Below are 24,286 nucleotides of genomic sequence, written 5' to 3'. Positions count from 1 at the left end.
TCCACTGCTGCAGTACAACAATTATAACAACCTGTTGGGCTGCATCAGACCAGTGGTAGTGTCCTGTGTCATCAGTAATTCCAGTGACGATATACGCTGCTGCTATATATATCCACTGCTGCAGTATAACAATTATAACAATCCACCCTACCCCACAAGCTCGCTGCCTAGGTGTCATCCTTGACTCTGAACTGTCGTTTGTTCCACACATTCAATCTGTCTCTAAATCATGTTACATGCACCTTAAAAACATATCCAAAATACGCCCTTATCTTACACAAGACACTGCAAAAACTCTGATCCATGCACTCATCATCTCCCGCATTGATTATTGTAATAGTCTCCTTACTGGTCTTCCCAAACATAGGCTCTCACCACTTCAATCCATTTTAAATGCAGCTGCGAGGCTAATCTTCTTCGCCAGACGTTCTTCGTCTGCTGATCCGCTCTGTCAGTCCCTCCATTGGTTACCGGTATTCTACCGTGTCAAATATAAAATACTTTTACTTACATACAAGGCTATTACCCAAACTGCACCATCATACATCTCCTCACTCATATCAAAATATCTCCCTACCAGACCCCTCCGCTCTGCACAAGATCTGCGTCTCTCATCCAGATGTATTACCTGTTCCCACTCAAAATTACAGGACTTTACCCGGGCTTCACCCACTCTGTGGAATGCCCTCCCACGCACAATAAGACTCTCCACTAGTCTCCAAACCTTTAAACGTTCCCTGAAAACTCATCACTTCAGACAAGCCTACCAAATTCCTGACCCACACACATAACCTTCAATGCTTCCCTATCCAGTTACATCCTCTCTGTACAGTCCCCATAACCTCACATTTTGTCTTCCAACATTGCTGGGTGATCATATCATACAACCCACTAAGAAGCTAGCAATCTGGGGAAACATTATGTAACAGGTTGCATCTATCCTTGTGTATCAATACCTATTTCCCTATAGATTGTAAGCTTGCGAGCAGGGCCTTCCTACCGCTATGTCTGTCTTTGCCCAGTTTTGTTCTATAACTGTTGTTCTAATTGTAAAGCGCAACGGAATATGCTGCGCTATATAAGAAACTGCTAATAATAATAATAATAACAACCTGTTGTGCTGCATCAGACCAGTGGTAGTGTCCTGTGTCATCAGTAATTCCAGTGACGATATACGCTGCTGCTATATATATCCACTGCTGCAGTATAACAATTATAACAACCTGTTGGGCTGCATCAGACCAGTGCTAGTGTCCTGTTTCATCAGTAATTCCAGTTATGATATACGCTGCTGCTATATATATATATATATATATATATATATCCACTGCTGCAGTATAACAATTATAACAACCTGTTGGGCTGCATCAGACCACTGCTAGTGTCCTGTGTCATCAGTAATTCCAGTTATGATATACGCTGCTGCTATATATATATATATATATATATATATATATCTATCCACTGCTGAGTATAACAATTATAACAACCTGTTGGGCTGCATCAGACCACTGCTAGTGTCCTGTGTCATCAGTAATTCCTGTTATGATATACGCTGCTGCTATATATATATATATATATATATATCTATCCACTGCTGAGTATAACAATTATAACAACCTGTTGGGCTGCATCAGACCAGTGCTAGTGTCCTGAGTCATCAGTAATTCCAGTTAGGATATACGCTGCTGCTATATATATATATATATATATATATATATATATATATCCACTGCTGAGTATAACAATTATAACAACCTGTTGGGCTGCATCAGACCAGTGGTAGTGTCCTGCGTCTTCAGTAATTTCAGTCATTCCTGTGATGTATCTTGTCTCATATAACTCCCACAAAATAATGGAGAACAAAAATTTTGAGGAGAAAATAAGGAAAGATCAAGAAGAACCACTTCCTCCTAGTGTTGAAGCTGCTGCCACTAGCCATGACATAGACAATGAAATACCATCAACGTCGTCTGCCAAGGCCGATGCCCAATGTGATAGTAGAGGGCGTGTAAAATCCAAAAAACCAAAGTTCAGTAAAAAGGACAAAAAAAAAGAAATTTAAATCATCTGAGGAGAAACGTAAACTTGCCAAAATGCCATTTACGACACAGAGTGGCAAGGAACGGTTGAGGCCCTGGCCTATGTTCATGGCTAGTGGTTCAGCTTCACATGACGATGGAAGCCATCATCCTCCCGCTAGAAAAATTAAAAGAGTTAAGCTGGAAAGAGCACAGAAAAGAACTGTGCGCTCTGAGATGGTATCACAAATTCCCAAGGAGATTCCAAGTGTGTCGGCAGTTGCGATGCCTGACCTTACCAACACTGGATGGGAAGAGGTGGCTCCTTCCACCATTTGCACGCCCTCTGCAAGTGCTGGAAGGAGCACCCACAGTCCAATTCCTGATATTCAAATTGAAGATGTCACTTTTGAAGTACACCAGGATGAGGATATGGGTGTTGCTGGCGCTGAGGAGGAAGTGAGCAATATAATTTTACCAAGGGCAATTCCATCTTGCACCACTTTTATTTCTGCACTGCTGTGTGGCAGTGTTTCATAGATGTACTTTAAACTGCTGTTGGTTTGTGCCGCTACTCTGTTAGTAACAAGCCAGCTCATTGCAGATTTGGCCTAAAATGTATGAGAACAATATCTTGAGCTGTGAGGTGGTGAAAATTGACTGTAAATTAGTGGAAATTAAGGTTATCGAGGCCAAAAAAATTGTAGCAACGAAAACACGCCAAAATTCTGTGAATTAAGCTGTTTTTATGATTCTTGTAAAAAAAATAGTTTCAAATTCAAAACCCACAAGTGCAGTTATTGCAAAACCAAATACAGATCCAAAACACGAAGGAGATACAGATACAAAGCAAAACCCACGATGGAGGTCGGCACACATCTCTACTTTTTTCCTGCTACTGATTCCTCTTTCTATGCAACCAAGCATCTGACTTCCCTCTCTCATTGATTTGTTACCTTTAAGTCACTTGAAGTAATGACACACAGCTCTCTTTCCTCCTCAGTAGTTTCCATTATAGTACCCTTGATACTATGTTTAGCCTTTGGGTTTTTGAGACTCAAGTGTATGATTTAGTATTTTTTTGCATTAAACTGTAGTTTCTATTCTTGACCATTCCTCCAGTCTACTTAGATTATCAATGATTTGTTTTACCCCTCTAAGTGTGTCTACCCTGTTGCATACCTTTGTATCATCTGCAATAAGGCGTACTTTCCCTTCAATACTGGTTGCATTGTCATCGGAAAGATATTAAAGATCACTGGTCCAAGTACAGATCCATGGTCTACTCCACTTTTAACACTTCCCTCCATAGAATGTACTCTGTTTTCTACTACTGTCTGTTTCCTATCCTGCAACCCGGTTCTTATCCATTTAACTGTTTTATAGTGAAGTCCCACGCTTCTGAGGTTATTTAGTTGCCTGCTATGTTGGACAGTGTCAAATTCCTTACTAAAGTGTGAAAATGCTACATCTGCAGTCCCCCCTTAATCTATTATTTTTAGTCACAGAGTAAAAAAAAATATTTTGTTTTGCATGATCTCCACCCTGTAAATCCGTGCTGTTTGGGTCCTTTAAGTTAAGCGATTCCACAATGCTTACTTTTTATGTTTCTGTTACTTTACCTACTACTAAGGCTTACTAGTCTGTAGTTGCTTACTTCTTTCTTGATTCCACTTTTGTGCAGTGGTGCTACATTCATTCTTTCCAGTCCTCTGGAATTGTACCTGTAGCTAGTGACTAGTTGAATAATTATGTTTATGGTGCTACAAGCACATCTTTAAGCTATTTTGGTATCCTTGGATGTATCCCATCTAGTCCCATTGATTTCCCACTCTCCTTTTTCTGTTAGGAAATTCTCTTCTGTAAATATACTTTCATCTACCTTATTTTTAATTATTTAAATGATCTGCTATTGCCTTGTCTCCCTCAATAAGTCTTATTATTCCTCCATGTGATTTTCTCCTTTCACTTATATATACTGACCTTAAAAAAAAGTTTTACCCCCTTTTTCTACTGATTAGGCTTCTGCCTTGCATGTCTTATCATCTTTTTAGCCTCCTTCCATCTGGCAAGATACACCTCTTTGTCATTATTACTGTATATTGAGTCTGCTTATATTTTATAAAGGCCATCTTTTTTGCTTTCACACTAGTTGATACCTCTTTTGTTAACCACACTGGCTTAATTTTCCTTGTTCTTTTCCTAACCTGTCTCTTGCTTTTAGTATTGCACTTATTTTTTTCACCTCTCCTGCACTCCTTTCAAGCTCCTCCAATCCGCTAATGAAACACTTAAAAATCTTCCCATTTTTTGCAAAGTTAGCCTTCCTTGTGTGTCAGCCTTGTGTGGCATGAGTTGGACCCTATCTTTATACTAAACCATACTGCTTGATGGTCACTGGATCCTAGGTTTTCACCCACATGAATGTTGATGTCCTGTCACCATTTGTATTACATTTATTATTACATCTTTGTGGGTGAACTTAGAAATTTGGCACTTCTAGTTGAATTTGCAAAAGACCCTCCCACTTTTCATCAAGTAGATTAAAGTCTCCCATGATTATGAGCTCTCTCTTTGGGTGTGGTATACGTTGCCGGTGGCTGGTATCCCGGCGGTCAGCATACCGACTCCAGAATCCCAGCCACCACAATGCCGGCGGGATAGGTGCGAGCGCAATGAAGCCCCTTGCGGGCTCACTGCGCTCATCATGCAGTGGGCTCAGTGGCTCGCTGCGCTTGCCACAGTTTCTATTCCCACTCTATGGGTGTCGTGGACACCAACGAGTGGGAATAGCCCCTGTTAGCCGGGATTCCAACTAGAGATGAGCGGGTTCGGTTCTCCGAGATCCGAACCCCCCCGAACTTCACCCATTTTACACGGTTCCTAAGCAGCCTCGGATCTTCCCGTCGTCCTCGGTTAACCCGAACGCGCCCGAACGTCATCATCCCACTGTCGGATTCTCGCGAGATTCGTATTCTATTTTTGCTCGTGCATTGGAGATTGAACGGAGAGGACGTGGCTGCGTTCTCTCCCTGAAAAGCTCCGTAATCTGTGCTCAGTGTGCTGCAAATATATGTGCTCAGTGTGCTGCAAATATCTGTGCTCAGTGTGCTGAAAATATCTACGTTCTCTGCCTGAAAACGCTCCATATCTGTGCTTAGTATGCTGCAAATACCTGTGCTCAGTGTGATTTATTGTGGGGACTGGGGACCACCAGTATATAATTATACTTATAGTAGTACAGTAGAGTAGGCCATTGCTGTATCTTGCAGCTCTGTGTCACTGCAAGTATCCATTCCATATCTGTGCAGCATTTTTGTGAGCAGTATATATAGTATTACAGTGCAGCATTTTGGTGACCCAACAGTATATAGCTGTGTACAGTAGGCCATTGCTGTATCTTGCAGCTCTGTGTCACTGCAAGTATCCATTCCATATCTGTGCAGCATTTTTGTGAGCAGTATATATAGTATTACAGTGCAGCATTTTGGTGACCCAACAGTATATAGTTGTGTACAGTAGGCCATTGCTGTATCTTGCAGCTCTGTGTCACTGCAAGTATCCATTCCATATCTGTGCAGCATTTTTGTGAGCAGTATATATAGTATTACAGTGCAGCATTTTGGTGACCCAACAGTATATAGTTGTGTACAGTAGGCCATTGCTGTATCTTGCAGCTCTGTGTCACTGCAAGTATCCATCCATTCCATTTTCTTCCAGTGATTTGGACCAATAATACCACTGATTAGAACAAATAATTCCAGTGATTTTGTCATTTTCTTCCAGTGATTTGGACCAATAATACCATTGATTAGAACGAATAATTCCAGTGATTTTGTCATTTTCTTCCAGTGATTTGGACCAATAATACCATTGATTAGAACGAATAATTCCAGTGATTTTGTAATTTTCTTCCAGTAATTTGGACCAATAATACCATTGATTAGAACGAATAATTCCAGTGATTTTGTCATTTTCTTCCAGTGATTTGGACCAATAATACCATTGATTAGAACGAATAATTCCAGTGATTTTGTCATTTTCTTCCAGTGATTTGGACCAATAATACCATTGATTAGAACAAATAATTCCTGTGATATTGAGGTGTTTGTGTCGCTTAGCTTAGCCGTCCAGCGACCACAGTGCACCTCTTTTTCTCTTTTCTTTGCATCATGTGCTGTTTTGGGCCAATTTTTTGAAGTGCCATCCTGTCTGACACTGCAGTGCCACTCCTAGATGGTCCAGGTGTTTGTGCCGCCCTCTTGGGTCGCTTTGCTTAGTCATCCAGTGACTTCGGTGCAAATTTTAGGACTAAAAATAGTATTGTGAGGTGTGAGGTGTTCAGAATAGACTAGAAATGAGTGGAAATTGTGGTTATTGAGGTTAATAATAGTATAGGATCAAAATGACCCCCAAATTCTATGTTTTAAGCTGTTTTTGAGGGGTTTTTTTATAAAAAAAAACCACCCGGATCCAAAACACACCTGAATCCGACAAAAAAATTTCAGGGAAGTTTTGCCAAAATGCGTCCAAATCCAAAACACGGCCACAGAACCGAATCCAAAACCAAAACACAAAACCCGAAAAATTTCCGGTGCACATCTCTAATTCCAACTGGAGGCATTGTGAGTGTTTAGGTTCCTGGCATCAGTATGCTGACCACCAGGATCCTAGGCACTGGTGATATAACCGCTTTCCCTCCCTTTAATGTTATTATAGGGATGTCCAGCAATAGTTCCTGTCCATTTCCTTTCCCTAGCCTGGTGGTCTATAGATCACCCCATTGCGAATAGTGTCTTCTCCCCCATTTTGATGGTCATCCAAAGGGCAACAGTTTGTTCTTCTTTATTTGGTATTAAAGTAGCATTTATGCTTTTCACATACATTGCTACCCCTTCCCATTCTTCCCATTCTGTCCTTTCTAAATAAATTGCTAACCAATTCGTAGATGACCTGTGTCTCTTTTAAATGTTTCAGAACAATACTCCCAGCAGACTCTACCAGACTGTGGCTGGCAGGGCTTGTTGATACTTGCAGTTCCGCAACAAATGTATAAGGTTGCAACTGACAGTCAGCCAAAGTAATGTCCTATAACTTGAGGAAAAAAGAAATCCTGTGCTGCAATGGGTAAATCACAAGCTCTCAATACATGAGACATAGAAAACACTGAAATATAATACAAGAATTCTGAAATACTGTAGTTCACTTATTAAGGCAATGTTTTTGTACACAAACATGATAGCCACTGTTAGAAGATATGCATGTTGTTTAGAAATTACAGACATTAACAATAATTTACTAATTAAGCATAATATAATTAATTAAATTACTGATGTTAATTTTGCAGAAAATTAGCTCAGTGAATCTAAAGTCAACTGAGGGAAAAAAATGCCTAATTTGATTGAGGTTCTGTTTAAATGATTAAAAACAACTTTATGATTCTGTGGTAAATGACTTTTAATTAATGCTTAGCATAGAATACATACAGTATATGCAGGGAATTGCTAACAGATTGCAATGGTAATTTTAGACATACAAGCAATGTCACTGAGGCCTATAAAGAGCCCGGGTACTAGAGGGAACATGGCCATGCCCACTAATTAAAACATTTCTTCTCCTCTATGGCTGACACAAGACATCTCCAAACATTCTTTTACAATTTTGAGGGACGTAGCCACTGCTCCCCGTATTTGAGAACCCCCTCCCATGAGTACCAGGCTATGGCCTTCTATATACCCTGCACACAAGTAACCAATAACTTTAATGAAAATGAATAAAGTTTCTGAATACACTGCTGGAAAAATGAGATATCTTCAAAGATGTGAAAGTAAAGAAAAGAGTGCTATAGAGATGAGCTTTATTTTAGAGTAAGCTGTAACCCATGTAATAATCACTTAAATGATAGAGAATGGAAGTGGGACAAGTGGTGGATAAAATACATAGAGAGTAAGCAGGAAATTAGATGGGTAAGCTATAAAGAGCAAAGCAGTGGAAGAATGAAGTGGAGAGAAGATGAAGAAAGAAGGTTGGAGAAGGGATTGCTAACAAATGTAGGTAGGAAGCAAAAGAAGATGTGGTTTAAAGGATGGATGGAGGAGGTGGGGAAGATGTGTATAAAGGATGGAAGGAGGAGGTGGGGAAGATGTGGATAGAGGATGGATTGAGGATGTGCGGAAGATGTGGATAAAGGATGGAAGGAGCAGGTGGGGAAGATGTGGATAAAGGATGGAAGGAGGAGGTGTGGAACATGTGGATAAAGGATAGAAGGAGGAGGTGTGGAAGATGTGGATAAAGGATGGAAGGAGGAGGTGTGGAACATGTGGATAAAGGATGGAAGGAGGAGGTGGGGAAGATGTGGATAAAGGATGGAAGGAAGAGGTGGGGAAGATGTGGATAAAGTATGGAAGGAGGAGGTGGGGAAGATGTGGCTGAAGTATGGAAGGAGGAGGTGGGGAAGATGTGGATAAAGGATGGAAGGAGGAGGTGGGGAACATGTGGATAAAGGATGGAAGGAGGAGGTAGGGAAGATGTGGATGAAGAATGGAAGGAGCAGGTGGGGAAGATGTGGATAAAGGATGGAAAAACAGGTTAGATGCATTAGGTGCATTCAGGGCTGTTTCTCTGCTCCGTAGCCCACAGTCACTACCACACGACCTCCAACTTGCTGAATGTGCAGTTCCCATGCAGTTTTTTTCCTCAGTGTTCCATGTATAGGACATGGCCGAGTGTTCTCCAGAAAACAGAGACCCTACAAGAGACTACATGTACCACTAAATCACCACCACTGTGTATATCAAACATCCCACTACCACCACTGCATATTTAAGTGTTTACAGTGTCCGCACTACAGATACCAGCATTACACTGCATGCTCCTGGCTGCAACTGGATAGCCCTACTTTCTGTAACTGCTGTATACTGTTAGTTACCCCTGTGTTATCCTGCACTTGAGTCTACCGGTTAATAAACCATTCCCTGTCTGTTTATGTGCCACGTGTATCAACCTCAATTGTACACCGTTGCCACCTACCACAATCATAAGATCTGCTAATAGGATGAAGCAGGAGAACAGATTGATAGTAAGAGAAGAAGGAAGTGATAGGTAAGAAAATGCAAACAGAAAGAGTTGGAGGCATGTTGCAATCAATGAGTGGTTGCCGCATGCATATGCCACTGGTGCGGCATTGTAAGGGTTTTAGGAGAGGGACTGGAGATGGGTAAGAGTAGCCTAGCACTTTTCAGCACTAGGTATATCCCCCAAAACATGGTCATGCCCCCCTCTGTGACTTGGCCACAACCCCTGTCCTCTAAATGGGCCTACTAAATGTGAGCCATTTAGTAAACCTCAGCTCCCACTCAGGTCAGACCATCAATGATCATTATATAGATGAAAGGAATGAGGAAGGCAAAAACAAGTACATATGAAACAGCAAAGTGAGGATGAAGAGGAATAAGGGAGAAATGGAGGAATCAGGAGAGCTGATGAATGAAGAATTGCCAGTGTTAAAAAATAAATAAATACCATTATAGCAACCCTACTTAACTACATTTATAATGAAACTAGACAATAAAAGTACAGAAACATAGAACAAAATAAATAACTAATGTATGTTATTATATAACCAGTGCTGTATTTATTATTACGCTACATATTACATACCTCCGCTACCTTTTGTCACAATGCGTAGCGTAGAAAGTGGCTCAACATGACGTAAGCTAATGGATAATCTCATCACCGTGTTTATGCCCATGCTCCGCTCTGACTCCTCTTTCAGGCATACCACCTGTTTTAAAGCCAATCAAAATGGACTTCTGCAGGACACTACAGAGGTAATTGGAAACTGCTTCTATGTTCCCATATTTGCATTAATACGTAATTCTCCAGCAGAACTGGTCCAGATCCAGCTTGTCCATTATTATACCTGTAGTCTTCACGTTTGTGTCACATACATTTCCGGTCTCTTCATGTACTAGCCGATACCACTCATCAATTATCAGCGATACGTCTTTGAACAACCTGCTATTGGTTTCATTTGGATGGAATGGAATAAAAATAAAATATTTTTACAACTGTTCTCTCCCTGACCATTGTCTTTGACTTGCACTACATGGCAATGGGTATGAAATGTTGACCTTCATATTGTTGACATGGTCATGTCGGCATTGACCATAATGCCAATGTTGACCATGTAGACAGTGATAAAATGTCAACATGTTAGAATGTCCACATTTTGTCCTGGTGCCCAAGCAGTGACTTACCTTCTCCTACAGCTGTTCAAGCTGTGTTTTCCATTGGTTGTAACTTACTGGTTAAACTTACTGGTCAAACTTCTGATGCTGCAGCAGTCCGGTGAGTATTTCTTTCCTATACCTAACTGTAAACCCTAACCTCCCGCCGACAGCCTAACCCTAATGTTGACATTCTGTAACTGTCATAATAACTGTCAATATTTATGTACCTGTTGACATTGTGGTGTCAACACTGTTATTGTCAACATTTTTACTACATCTCCATGGCAATGACTGCCTTCAGTGTTTGATTTTTACATACATGATAAGCAGCCTCACCACATCTTACTTCCTCCCCTTACTTGTTCATTTTCAACTGGTATTCCTCAATCGCACATATAATTAAATTGCAAAGGCAACACATTCCATTTACTTATTTGTTCTTCTGAGTTGTAAATTGACTATATAACATTTAAATAATATCTATTTTATTTAAATCTACTTCATTTATTCCATGAAATTAATAGTTTTCATATATTTGCATTTTAAAAAACATTGGGATGGAGAATTCTTAGAACAAACGCCATATAGCCTGCGTTTATTGTTAGAAGCATAATCACCTTTACAATCTAACTGTCTATTGATTTTGATTTTACTTTAGAGGCTTTTCATAATCATTAACTTTATGGCTTGTCTTGGATTTATTCCAGGAGAAAATATTCCCCGGTGGCGTAATCATTTATCTCTCTATTGAACTTTTTATACCTCATAATCATTTTAATTTTCTTCTGATGATAATTTTAACTAGAGTTTATACTATAGCTGCTTAAAATCTGTCACATCTATGAATGACTCCATTATATTCTGAAATCTGCAAATCTTATTGCCTAAACCTTCCCACATCTGCCATTTTATTCAATAATTAGCACAAAAAAAATCAAATTAAATTAATGATGTTATTTGAGAACTGTATCTATAATATATAATCAACACTTCTCATAGTAGGTTGCCTCACCATATTCTGTTATAATATTTGGATAATAATACAATCAAATGCTAGACAATAACTCTTCTTTTATTTACTGCTCTGATTATAACTTACAGTGGGCTGATAATAACTTAATAAAGTTACAGCAATTTACTATAATTCTTTTTAAATTAAGTGATAGATTACCATAGGCCCTAGTTTATGGTTAGATAGTGAGTCTATCTTTCCATATACCATATATGTTTCACACCTGACCCACGAATGAAACACATTTGGACATTCGGTTGTTTTTTGTTTTAAATTTCCTTATAATAGGGCGTGGCCACGGCAGCAACGGAGTAGGGAGCGGATCTCGGGAGCTCCCCGAACAAACTTCTCCTGTTACCCATCCTGACCCTCCTGGTGAGCCTGCCCGGGCTGCATACCTCCCCTGTACTGCCGTGCGATCCGGGACGCCGTTTGTCGCGGTCTCCGGGACTCGAGGGACGGCGCCGGCTGACTTCCGGCCCTGCGGCCTAGCCCTCCTCTGCATCCCCGGCCTCGATTTCGGCGCCCTCGGCCGCGGAAAACAGCGGAGCTCGAGCGACGGGACAATAACATCTACAAGCACCCTAAAAAGCCTGGGGGGTGGAAGGTGCCTCTCCTCTCCTAGATAGGCTGAGGCCCGGAGCTCTAATACCCGGAGAAGAGGAGAAAAATAAAAGGTACTTCTGGGGAAGGGGAAAAGACACTGCGGCCATTTTGTGAGAAGGGAAACTGATCTACATGCTTGAAAGGGCTGCTCTCATCTGTGCTGCCCAGTGATCTATTTATGCACACAAGATCTGTTTACCACACTCTGATCTCTCCTACTACTACTATCCTAATAACTATGCTAATACCTACCTGAGATTGGAGACGAAGTCAGCTATTTATATTGCACGGCCCTTCCAATATAACATACAGGAACTGCACATAGATCAGATCTGCCTACATTGCTGTGCTGCATCATTCTCCCACAGTGTACTACGTACCATCATCCTACTTTATCACTCTGACATATTTACTGGACGCGGTTGATTCCCGCCACTGATTATACGTGGCCTGGCTGCATCCATTATCTTGCTTCAACCCTATACTATAACATTACTCTGGGAAGAGTGTGACTGGTCCCGCTCAACATGGTGGGAGGCGGCCGGAGTGCGGCCGCGGCCAAACTTGAAAAATTCACCAGACAACCCAACTCTAGGGCTGCACCGGCTCCCTCTCATGAAGCCTCTCCAATACATTCGACCTCCCCTCCTGAGACAGCGGCTAATTCCCCGGAGGCAGTGGGGGCGCCGTCTATCCAACAAGTGCTCGAGGCTATAGCCGGCAGTGAACAACGTCTCTCCGATAAGATGGAGAAGGTGCAGTGCGATCTCTCCTTGCTCCGCCAAGATGTACAACGTATCCGAGAGCGAGTGGGTGAGGCGGAGACACGGGTCTCCAACCTGGAAGATTTATGTGGCCCCCTTAAGCAGTCTGTATCTGTGGTGACCCAGCAGGTCTCCTCACTTCAAACCAAGCTCTTAGACATGGAGGGACGGCTGCGTAGGAACAACGTCAGATTCGTAGGCCTGCCTGAAAAGGAAGAGGGTTCGCAGCCGGAGGAATTTCTTGAATCCTGGCTTAAAGAACTGTATGGCGCTGAGTCCTTTACGGCCCATTTTACGGTGGAGCGAGCACATAGGATACCGTCTCGCCCTTTACCCCCAGGTGCTCCTCCTCGCACCTTCATCGCTAAATTCCTGCACTATAAAGACCGTGACTCAGTTCTCCGCTTAGGTCGCACGAAGGGCCCGCTGGTCCGCAATGGAATCAAGGTATCGGCCTTCCCGGACTTTGCCGCAGACGTTCAGAAGGACCGTGCCCAGTTTATGCCCATCAAAAGACGGCTGCGAGACCTCAACATTTCATATTCCATGCTGTTTCCCTCGAGGCTCCGAGTCGTGGCGGATGGGGAGTCCAAGTTTTTCAACACCCCTAGAGAGGCGGCCCAGTGGCTGGACAGATATGCACCGGGTGCTCGGCAACTGGCTCCGGACTGATCTCCTATGAAAGCAGCCCGGGACTTGGTCTACCGAAGGCTTGATCATGGTTCGGGGAGCCCCCCCTCTTTGCATTGGTGGCTCAAGACTTGCACGGCCAAGCGGCGTTGGTCAGAGAAGGTCGGAGGTTCAGTTGAGAATCTAGCCTTCCTAGCGCTTGGTAGTTAGCTTGATTGTTCGGGATATAAGTATGCCGAAGTTCGGGGTGGTATACGGGGAGGGAATGGTTAATTGGGAAGCTGCTAGTTGCGCCTCCTTTTGCTGTTTTTGGGGTTTTATTTTTTTCTTTAGTTTCTTATTTTTCTTATTTAAGTATTTACTGAGGCAAGGATGTTTTATATTCAGATGCTATGGCTTACAACGCAGGGCTCATATACGTCATGTTTTGTGGGTGTTGATAATGCCTATACTCAAAATGTATTCTGGGAGAGATCCATCCGGGAGGTGTATAGAGCTTATAGGGGGTTATGATTAATCTGAAAATTCTGGCATGGAATGTTCGAGGTCTGAATAACAACATCAAACGTTCCTTGGTACTTAATATGATTAAGAAATATGACCCGGATATTGCATGCCTCAGCGAGACCCACTTGGAGGGACATAGGTTACTGTCCTTACGACGGGCCTGGGTGGGCTGGGCATATCATGCCTCCCACTCCTCCTTTTCTAGAGGTGTCTCCGTACTGATTAAAAAGACAGTGCAGTTCGAGTTGATATCACTTAAAACTGACCCGTATGGAAGATATGTATTTATAGAGTGTAAGCTGAACTCCCAGCCATATTACATCTTGGCAGTGTATGTCCCCCCCCCGTTCTCATATAATGTGCTGCAACAAGCTGCGTCCTTCATAGCCCCCTCCCCTAATACCCCAGTGATTTGCTTGGGGGATTTTAATAACGTCCTGGATCTGTCTATAGACCGATGGCACTCCCCACAGGCTGCGCTGGTGGGAGGAGGTCCTACCAAGTTTGCGGATTTTTTGAATACTTTGCAATGGGTAGATGTGTGGCGACTTCGTCATCCCGCGGTTCGTCAGTTCTCCTGCTTCTCCAGCACTCATGGCTCCTTCTCCAGAATTGACCTGATGCTGGTGTCCCCTACCCTAGTCCCTAGGATAATTGACGTCCACTACGAGGCTCGAGGGGTTTCCGACCACTCCCCTCTGATGATGACTCTTGCTGTGGAAAGTCAGAGGGGGCACTCCTATTGGAAATTGCACCCCTCTTGGCTGACCCAGCTGGGGGACTGCAGTGACCTGGAGACTCAATGGGAGGGGTACTTTGGCGACAATGTAGGGTCTGCCCCGGGTACAGTAGTTTGGGACTCGTTTAAGGCGTTTTTGAGAGGTTCATATATTGGACGCATAGCGGCTCATAAAATGGCCTCTAGGGAGAGAGAACAGGCCCTTGAAAAAGATGCTAGGGACTTAGAGTCCCAATATTTGGCTGACAGCGCCCCCGCGACAAAGACACGATGGCTGACGGCTCAGTCAGTTTGGTTGGCCCACCTGTCCGATAGAAACTCTCGCTCCCTTCTTTTTAAAGCTACTAATATATATATGCAGGCTGATAGGACGGGGGGCCTCCTGGCCCGTCTTATACATTACGATCGTCCTGGCACCACGATCACCCAAATGTCCGGAGCGGATGGCTCTCTTGTAGACACCACACCGGACATTGCGCTGTTATTTCGATCTTACTTCTCTGAGGTTTATAATTCACAGCTGCAGCGCTCCACTTCGGATCTTTCATGCTACATGGGGGGTGTTCCGCTGCCCACACTCTCCTCTGAGGCCTGCGAGCTGCTGGAGGCACCTTTAACGCTAGAGGAGGTGACTGCGGCCATTGGTATGTCCCCTAATGGCAAGGCTCCGGGATGTGACGGAATTCCCTCTGAGGTATACAAGAATCATATTGATTTTTTTGGCCCCAGGCTGCATGCCCTGTACTTAGATATATTTGCCAATAACGATCTCCCCCCCTCCATGTCAGAGGCAGTCATAATAGTGATTCCAAAACCCGGTAAAGACCCTAAATCTCTGGACTCCTATAGGCCGATTTCCCTGATTCCCACCGATGCCAAGATCCTGGCAAAGATATTGGCAATACGGCTCAACTCAGTGATAACCTCCCTAATTCACCCGGACCAGACTGGCTTCATGCCAGGAAAGTCCACGTCCATCAATTTACGTAGACTATATACCATTCTACAGCTCCCGCACGGACCCCCTTCTGACTCGGCTGTGGTCTCGCTGGACGCGGCCAAGGCCTTTGACAGCATTGAGTGGGCTTATTTGTGGGAGGTGTTGGCTCGTATGGGATTTGGACCCAATTATATAAAATGGATTAAACTATTGTATCAACATCCAACTGCCAGGATCTTGGTGAACGGTTATGTGTCCCCATCTTTTCAATTGACCCGAGGTACTAGGCAGGGTTGCCCCCTATCCCCTACGCTGTTTGCCTTGGCCATCGAGCCCCTGGCATGCTTGATTAGATCGCACCCGGACATTGTGGGAATATGTACAGGTTCACGTGAAGATAGGATAGCTCTATATGCCGATGACATGTTGTTGTTTTTGCAGGATTACACCAGGTCGATGCCCGTCCTGCTGCGTGTGATAGAAAGCTTTGGAGATCATTCGGGCCTTAGAATTAACTGGCCTAAATCATACATTATGCCAGTCATAGGCCCCCCTCCTACTGTTCCCGGAATCCCCCTGCCTTTGAGTTGGACGGTACAATTTAAGTACCTTGGAATCCAAATAACTAATGACCCTTCTGATTTTGTCCCCCTGAATCTGGATCCGACCACGCAGTGGGTCATGGGCAAAATTAAGACTTGGTGTAAGCTTCCACTAACGGTCTCTGGCAGGGTTAATCTCATTAAAATGATTATACTCCCCAAACTCCTGTATATTATTCTCCAATCCCCGGTGTATATCTATCCAACATTCTTTAGAAAATTGAATAGCGTTCTGTCCTCACTGATCTGGGCTAATAAAAGACCTAGGATACAGCTAAATACCCTTACCAGACAGAGATCTGACGGCGGCCTGGCTCTACCTAACTTTCAGATATATTACTTCGCTGCTCAGCTGACTCATATCACTACATGGGCACAAAACTTGGAGACAGACTCTTTGCATTATGAGTTTATCCGTTGTTACTTTCCCTACCTCTCTCCTATGCAGGTGTTACTGAGTGGGAGCATAGCTAGGTTTCTTCCCCCTATCATTTTTCAGGCCCTAAAGATTTGGCGGGCCCTGAGAGACCTCTTGAGATATGACGACCTAGACCCGGATACCCCCTTGTGGTACTCTGACTGGCTCCCTGAACTGCATGCACTTGAGGGACGGGAGGTTTGGGCCCCTAGATCGGTGATATCTGTCTCTCAACTCTATCTAGATAATACATTAAAATCCTTTCAACAACTGAGGGATGAGTTTGACCTACCCAATTCCTACTTCTTCAGATACCTCCAGCTTCGTCATGCCCTCCAGACCCAATTTGCTGAATCACCTCCGCGAATCCTCCCATTTCCCATCAAGACATTTGTGACCACTTTGGGTCAGGCTAAGATGGTCTCACTTGCGTATGGATATCTTCTTACCAAGCTCCATGCGGACCCCTTGACGCGTCTCCGTGGAAAGTGGGAGGAGGATTTGGGTCTAATAGATGAGGAGGACTGGGCCCTCGCTTTAGAATACCCTGCTAAGGTTACCAAGTCCCTTAGATATCAGCAGATTCAATTCTTCATTTTACACAGAACATATATGACTCCAGCTAGACTGGCTGCGTTTGGGACGGGCAGATCTAATCTCTGTCCTAAGTGTGGGGGGGCGGTGGGAACGTACTGGCATCTAGTGTGGGACTGCCCGAGGTTGAGGGTGTTCTGGTCGGGGGTCGGGTCAATTCTGGAGAGTACGGGAGTGCCTGGCGGACTGCTTACCCCACAATTCTGTATATTGGGAATGGGGTGCCTTGCTCCTGAGTCTGTTTCAAGGGGTCTCTATGCTCTAAATGTATGTGCCTTGGCTAAGGTTTGCATTGCAAGAATGTGGATGGCCCCCAAAGGTCCGTTAATATCCGCACTTAAGGCCTTAATTAATGACACTATAATTAAGGAAAGATACATCTACATGAAGCAAGGTGCATCAGCTAAGTTTGAAAGAGTTTGGTCTCCATGGCTAGATTCCCCCCACTCTCATCTTGTTCCCCAAATATAGTAGACACTGAAGTGCAAGCATGTCAATAACCTAATGTGCCTGATGCCTACTGAGACGACGACGACGGCTGGGCCCTGCGAGCCCATATACTTATTTATGTGTATGACTAATGGAGCCCTGAATCAAAATCTCCTTCTCAATTTTGCCTCCCTTGCCCTTTCTTTGGTTGTTTGTTATTTTCTTATAGTTTTGGTTGCGGGTTTAAATATTAAAAAATAATGAAGACTAATATAGCTGGTCGCGGACTTTGTAGATCATGACAGTCTGAACATTAGGAAATCCTAATATACATCCTTATTGAAAATATTCTGATATCCCATTGATGTTAGATATGTGTAAAACATGGCTGTAATTCAATATGAATGGATGTAATGTTTGCGATATGATTTTGTTCTGCAATGTCTGTACCTTACTCTCCAGACTACTGAATAAAAATTACTTTATTAAAAAAAAAAAAATTTCCTTATAATACGTACAGCAGCAAGACCAAACACAAATGTATATGCAGCTGTCTCATACTCAAATTAATAAAACCTCCCTAAATGATATGAATATGCAGCTAACCACTTCTCCCCAAATTAATTCATCTTCTACCAAGGTTATAGTTTAAATTAAAGTAAGTTTAATGGAATAATAAAAACAGAGAATTTGATGCCAGGAAAGAACCCACAAGTCTCTCTAATCCATACCTCTGAACAGGGGTAGATAGTGAATTTAAAGTGGCCCTGGAAATTTTTTGATAGTGGCCCTACATGTATGTAGACATGGCCAAAAGCACTGGTGATAACAACAGACCATTAGCCCTAGCAATGACAGCATCTCAGTGAACACCATACAGCATACCTTCCAATTGTTTAGTACAAGAGATATGGATCTTTGCGCTTGCCAGAAAAAGGGGCCTCATTGAATACTGTGACCGTGAGCCACTACCTTCATTTGCATCACACTGGGGGCATTTGCAGTGTTCCAAGAGTTTATAGCCATGCCACCAGTCCCACTCTCAAGAGAATAGATGCTATGTGCATGTGAATGAGTCTTTACTTACTAATGTGACATATCATTTCTCTTCAACAGGGAACCTCTGATGAAATTCACCCTTCACGGACTGGCAGTGTCTTGAGTCAGTGTTCACTATTTATGTACAGTAGGAAATCACATAGTTCGGAAGCCACCTGTTTGCGTAGGAATAAAGCCACTGTCAACTCATTATCATGCAACAGAGGTTACACCGGATAATACATAGTAACAGAAGATTTGGAGTATGGCAAAATGTGAGTTTCCCTGATCAAACAATTTTATATTAATAAAATATATTTGCCATAATTTGTATCAATAATACTGTATGGTGACTTTAGAATTGGTGTGTTACTGATGATGACTGCCCCCCAACCATTGTCCTACCAGTGGTCCTACTACCGGTGTGACTCTCTAGCACAATCCTCCTGTGTCTATCCAGTGCCATCTCTTCTCCCCCAGTACCATCTCATGGGTCACCAGCTCGATCTCTTCTCCCCAGTACTATCTCCTGTGTCTCCCAGCTCCATCTCTTCTCCCCCAGCACTAACTCCTGTGTCCCCCAGCTCTATATTCTCTAATCAGTGTCATATACTGTGTCCCCTGTATTCCAGCCAGTGGAATACTGTGAGTGTCCCCTCGTCAGTACCAGTAGACCTAGGGTAGGCAGCATAGGCGTGCGCAGGGGGGGTTCCTTGTGCGCACAGGCACCCCCTAATGTCTGGCAACCCGATCTCACATGCCTGATGCAGCGATCGCCGAGCAGGCTGATTACTGTTCCCTCTGTGCTGCACCCTGTCAGGACTGCATTACTGACTGGACGCCTGGGTTAGCAAGGGAGCCACTGCCACTGGCTTTCAAACTCCCGGCTCCACCTCAATGTACAAAAACAGCGTGATGTGACATGATGACATCATGCTGCTCGCATTCCCACCCGTCACACACGCCCACCTCTCTCCTTCTATTCTATGCCAATGCCAGCCACTGGTGAGGAGCAGCATGCAGCCAGCGTTCCTTTTAGGAAGACAAATTCAATACTGGCAGGCAGTCGGCAGCAGCATTGACACGTCACTCGTTTTTCCAGCAGCAGCAGTACTAGTCTGCGTCTGTCAGTGTCAGTGAGTGACTGACTTGTAAGTAAGCTACTGCAGCTTGCAGGGGAAAGAGAGGGGGAGCCAGACCAGGCTGAGGAGGAACACTGTAATTGCAGTGAGTGTTTGTTTGGTGCACACCACAACATCTGACAATGCATCTGCATATGTCCAGGGTGGATATTTTATATTGCGTTGACCGTCAAAAGATGGTGCTAGACACGCCCAAAAGGCGGTGCTAGACACACCCCTCCAACAGTGCACCACCTAATAAAATGTGCTGCGCACGCCTATGGTAGGCAGGATGAGTCTGTGAGCTGTGGCAGCCATGACCCACAACTCTCTCCCCAACCCGGCCAACCATGTGCATCCCTCCGCTGGTGGACCTGCACTGGGAGTCGCTGCCTGCTGCCTCACCTGTGAGCTGACGAACCCAATGGCAGTGGTGAAGACATGCTGAAAGAGAAGCCACTGGACTGTAGCTTCTCATCCTACCCCCATCACTACTGCGGGGTGCTAAAGGTTGAGCTGGCTGTGGGGCAAGCGAACAGGCTGTGGGGACTGAAGAAGGGGCTGGTAGCCAGGCTGCTGAACCTTGGGGTCTGATGATGAACGGCATCCTCCCAGAGAGAGGGAGAGTAGGGAGCAGATTAAGAAGGAGTAGGAAGATCCATGAACAACAGCCATATGTGGCTGGTTATCCCTGGGGAGGAGTCAGTTACCAATGAACAAATTACTGTAGTGTCGATTTCAGCCACATATGTCAGTGTCGGCTCTTGATCAGTTCTGGCTGGGGTAACATATTCCATTGAGGTCTATGGCCATGGTTACAGCACACCAGAGGCATGATAACATTGCCAAGTCTCCCATTCAGAGATCTGGGAACTGTTTCGGCGATCACAGCATGGTTTTGAGGACTGATCTAATCCATCATTTATTGTTCATTTGTTTTAGTAATGGATGATTGTTGTTTCTTCAATATTTTAGACTTATAGTAAGTTTTAATAAAAGCCTTTGCTAATGAGTTTTGCTATGCGCCCAGGCACAATTTTAGTTTATTTTCTATCATTTTCTATTGTTTTGTTAATTACGTTTTAGATAGGGCCTTCCAAATTGTACATCATACCAAAGGTGAGGTCTTACCAGTCACCTATAAAGTGGCAAAATAACCTCCCTCTTCCCAAATAAGTATTCTACTGGCTTTTCCCTTTTTTGTTGAAATCATTAACATTACATGAGGATCAACTGGATTTTTGTATACCACATACATCAAATAACTATGGAGTAACTTGCACCCTCTAAAGGCCGCTCAGTCCCAACTAACAAGAGCACCAAATCTTGAAAAGCATATATATTATACATAAAAAGTGGTCGACAAGCGATGTTAGGTTCAGACAGAGGGATATTCTGTGTTCCTATATAATTCCCCACTGAGGTGCACTCTTATGGGAGCGACAATCACCTAATATTCAGCAGCTACGTTTCCCAAAAGGTATTTTTATCGTGAATGTCCCAGTTGCACTGGCGTTTCTATCATGGGTGCAATGTATGCAGTGCACATGGGCCCATGGGTCCAGGGGGGGCCCCACACCGCACACATTGCACCCATATTTTAATACTTACTTCTCAGGAGTCCAGCATTGGACGCTGCAGCAGCAGCCATCGTGGCAAAAGATCACTTCCAAAATGGTCGCTGCGCATGCGCAGTATGAATTATGCGGACGCCATATTTCCGGAGACCTGCGCATGTGCAGTAGACTCCAACACAATGCCAGAGTCTACGGCGCAGTGGAGAGGAGGGGCCCACCTGGAGTCTGTACACGGGCCCCCTCCTCCAGTTGGATGGTTAACCAGGACTGCCTGGACTTGTATTCCATTGATCAACTCAGCCCTTTTGACAGTGGAGGTTGAGAACAGGTTTTGAAGTCTCCACACAATATGCCCAGAAAAGTATTTATTCATACAGCTTAAAATCAGTCCAAAAATCAGAAAACTTTAAAATATTAAAAATAGTCCCCACCACACAATCAATATGGTTTGTTCCACTTTATACCATGAGATCTGATCCCGGGAAAACAGGTTGGAGGGTATGCCACCAGATGGGATCCTGGTGGTTGAAATACCAATGCCGGAATCCCGAACAACGGCATAAGAACAGCGTCAAAATCCCAGTGGAGGTTGGGATCCCAGTGTCAAAATACTGATGCCTGAAATCCCGATTATTGTTATAGGGGGACGCCCTCGCATCCTGACGCAGGGGGTGGTAAGTTAGGTTTAGGCATTAGAAAGGGTGTTAGTGCGCAGGGACAGAAAGCGTATTATTAGGTAATGGGGAGGGGGGTTATGATTAGGCACTTTCAAGAGGAGATTAGTGTTAGGCACCAAGCAGGGAGGGTTAGGTCTAGGCAGCAGGGAAGGGAGGATTAGGGTTATGCACCACTGGGGAGGGTTAGAGTTAGGCACCATCAGGAAGGGTTAGGGATAGGCAACCCACAAGGGAGGGTTAGGGTAAGAGGGAGGGGAGGCCTAGGGTACTTTCTAGGGGGCTGTTGGGATTCTGATGTTTGGTGTGCTGTTGTCAGCATTCTGTCCGCCGCCATCCCTTCCATCGGGATATCATACTGAATCCATTGGGAGATGTTAAGTTAGATGAAAAACAACAATGGTACAAAAGATGGAGATGGAACCAAATCTGGGGTTCTTGAAATCAACAACATGTTTCGGAATATGCTTCCTTCCTCAAGGTGTAAAGCTGAACAAACCATGACAGCTATTTAAACTGCAACAAGACGTTTGGTAACTGCTATTATCCATTTAGTAATGTCATCCAGGTACATGAAAAGGAGGGGTTATTCTGAACAAGAAACATTGGTATCCCCCAGCACACTGGATGACATCAGCAACAGGATTTGATAACTGCATGGTGGTAGAAATTTCAGAGATCTCAGTTGCATACATTTGCAAAGGTATGGCATATCATTTTCTACTAATATCACTGTTTTAATTACACTTTTCATGTGTATCTTTTATATATAGCCTCTGCTTCTTAATATTCACTTACACTTTCACCTCACATTGGTGTGCTCCCTGGGGTGTCTGGCCCTTGCTAGTTTGTGGGGTGTCGTGCCCCAGACTTAGACTTAATGTTAGGTACCCCCAGTACTCAGAGACGCCTTGAATCGGCTTGGGGGCTTCCCATACCTTTAAAATGTATGCAACTGAGATCTCTGAAATTTCTACCACCATGTAATTATCAAATCCTGTTGCTGATGTCATCCAGTGTGCTGGGGTATAACGATGTTTCTTGTTCAGCTATTTAAACCCTAAGCACATGATCATGTGATCTAGAGATGAGCGCCGGAAATTTTTCGGGTTTTGTGTTTTGGTTTTGGGTTCGGTTCCGCGGCCGTGTTTTGGGTTCGACCGCGTTTTGGCAAAACCTCACCGAATTTTTTTTGTCGGATTCGGGTGTGTTTTGGATTCGGGTGTTTTTTTCAAAAAACCCTAAAAAACAGCTTAAATCATAGAATTTGGGGGTCATTTTGATCCCAAAGTATTATTAACCTCAAAAACCATAATTTCCACTCATTTTCAGTCTATTCTGAATACCTCACACCTCACAATATTATTTTTAGTCCTAAAATTTGCACCGAGGTCGCTGTGTGAGTAAGATAAGCGACCCTAGTGGCCGACACAAACACCGGGCCCATCTAGGAGTGGCACTGCAGTGTCACGCAGGATGTCCCTTCCAAAAAACCCTCCCCAAACAGCACATGACGCAAAGAAAAAAAGAGGCGCAATGAGGTAGCTGACTGTGTGAGTAAGATAAGTGACCCTAGTGGCCGACACAAACACCGGGCCCATCTAGGAGTGGCACTGCAGTGTCACGCAGGATGTCCCTTCCAAAAAACCCTCCCCAAACAGCACATGACGCAAAGAAAAAAAGAGGCGCAATGAGGTAGCTGACTGTGTGAGTAAGATAAGCGACCCTAGTGGCCGACACAAACACCGGGCCCATCTAGGAGTGGCACTGCAGTGTCACGCAGGATGTCCCTTCCAAAAAACCCTCCCCAAACAGCACATGACGCAAAGAAAAAAAGAGGCGCAATGAGGTAGCTGACTGTGTGAGTAAGATCAGCGACCCTAGTGGCCGACACAAACACCGGGCCCATCTAGGAGTGGCACTGCAGTGTCACGCAGGATGTCCCTTCCAAAAAACCCTCCCCAAACAGCACATGACGCAAAGAAAAAAAGAGGCGCAATGAGGTAGCTGACTGTGTGAGTAAGATAAGCGACCCTAGTGGCCGACACAAACACCGGGCCCATCTAGGAGTGGCACTGCAGTGTCACGCAGGATGTCCCTTCCAAAAAACCCTCCCCAAACAGCACATGACGCAAAGAAAAAAAGAGGCGCAATGAGGTAGCTGACTGTGTGAGTAAGATAAGCGACCCTAGTGGCCGACACAAACACCGGGCCCATCTAGGAGTGGCACTGCAGTGTCACACAGGATGTCCCTTCCAAAAAACCCTCCCCAAACAGCACATGACGCAAAGAAAAAAAGAGGCGCAATGAGGTAGCTGACTGTGTGAGTAAGATAAGCGACCCTAGTGGCCGACACAAACACCGGGCCCATCTAGGAGTGGCA

Source organism: Pseudophryne corroboree, chromosome 4 (genome assembly GCF_028390025.1).
Source record: "Pseudophryne corroboree isolate aPseCor3 chromosome 4, aPseCor3.hap2, whole genome shotgun sequence".
Lineage (NCBI taxonomy): Eukaryota > Metazoa > Chordata > Amphibia > Anura > Myobatrachidae > Pseudophryne > Pseudophryne corroboree.
This window is presented reverse-complemented; position numbering follows the sequence as displayed.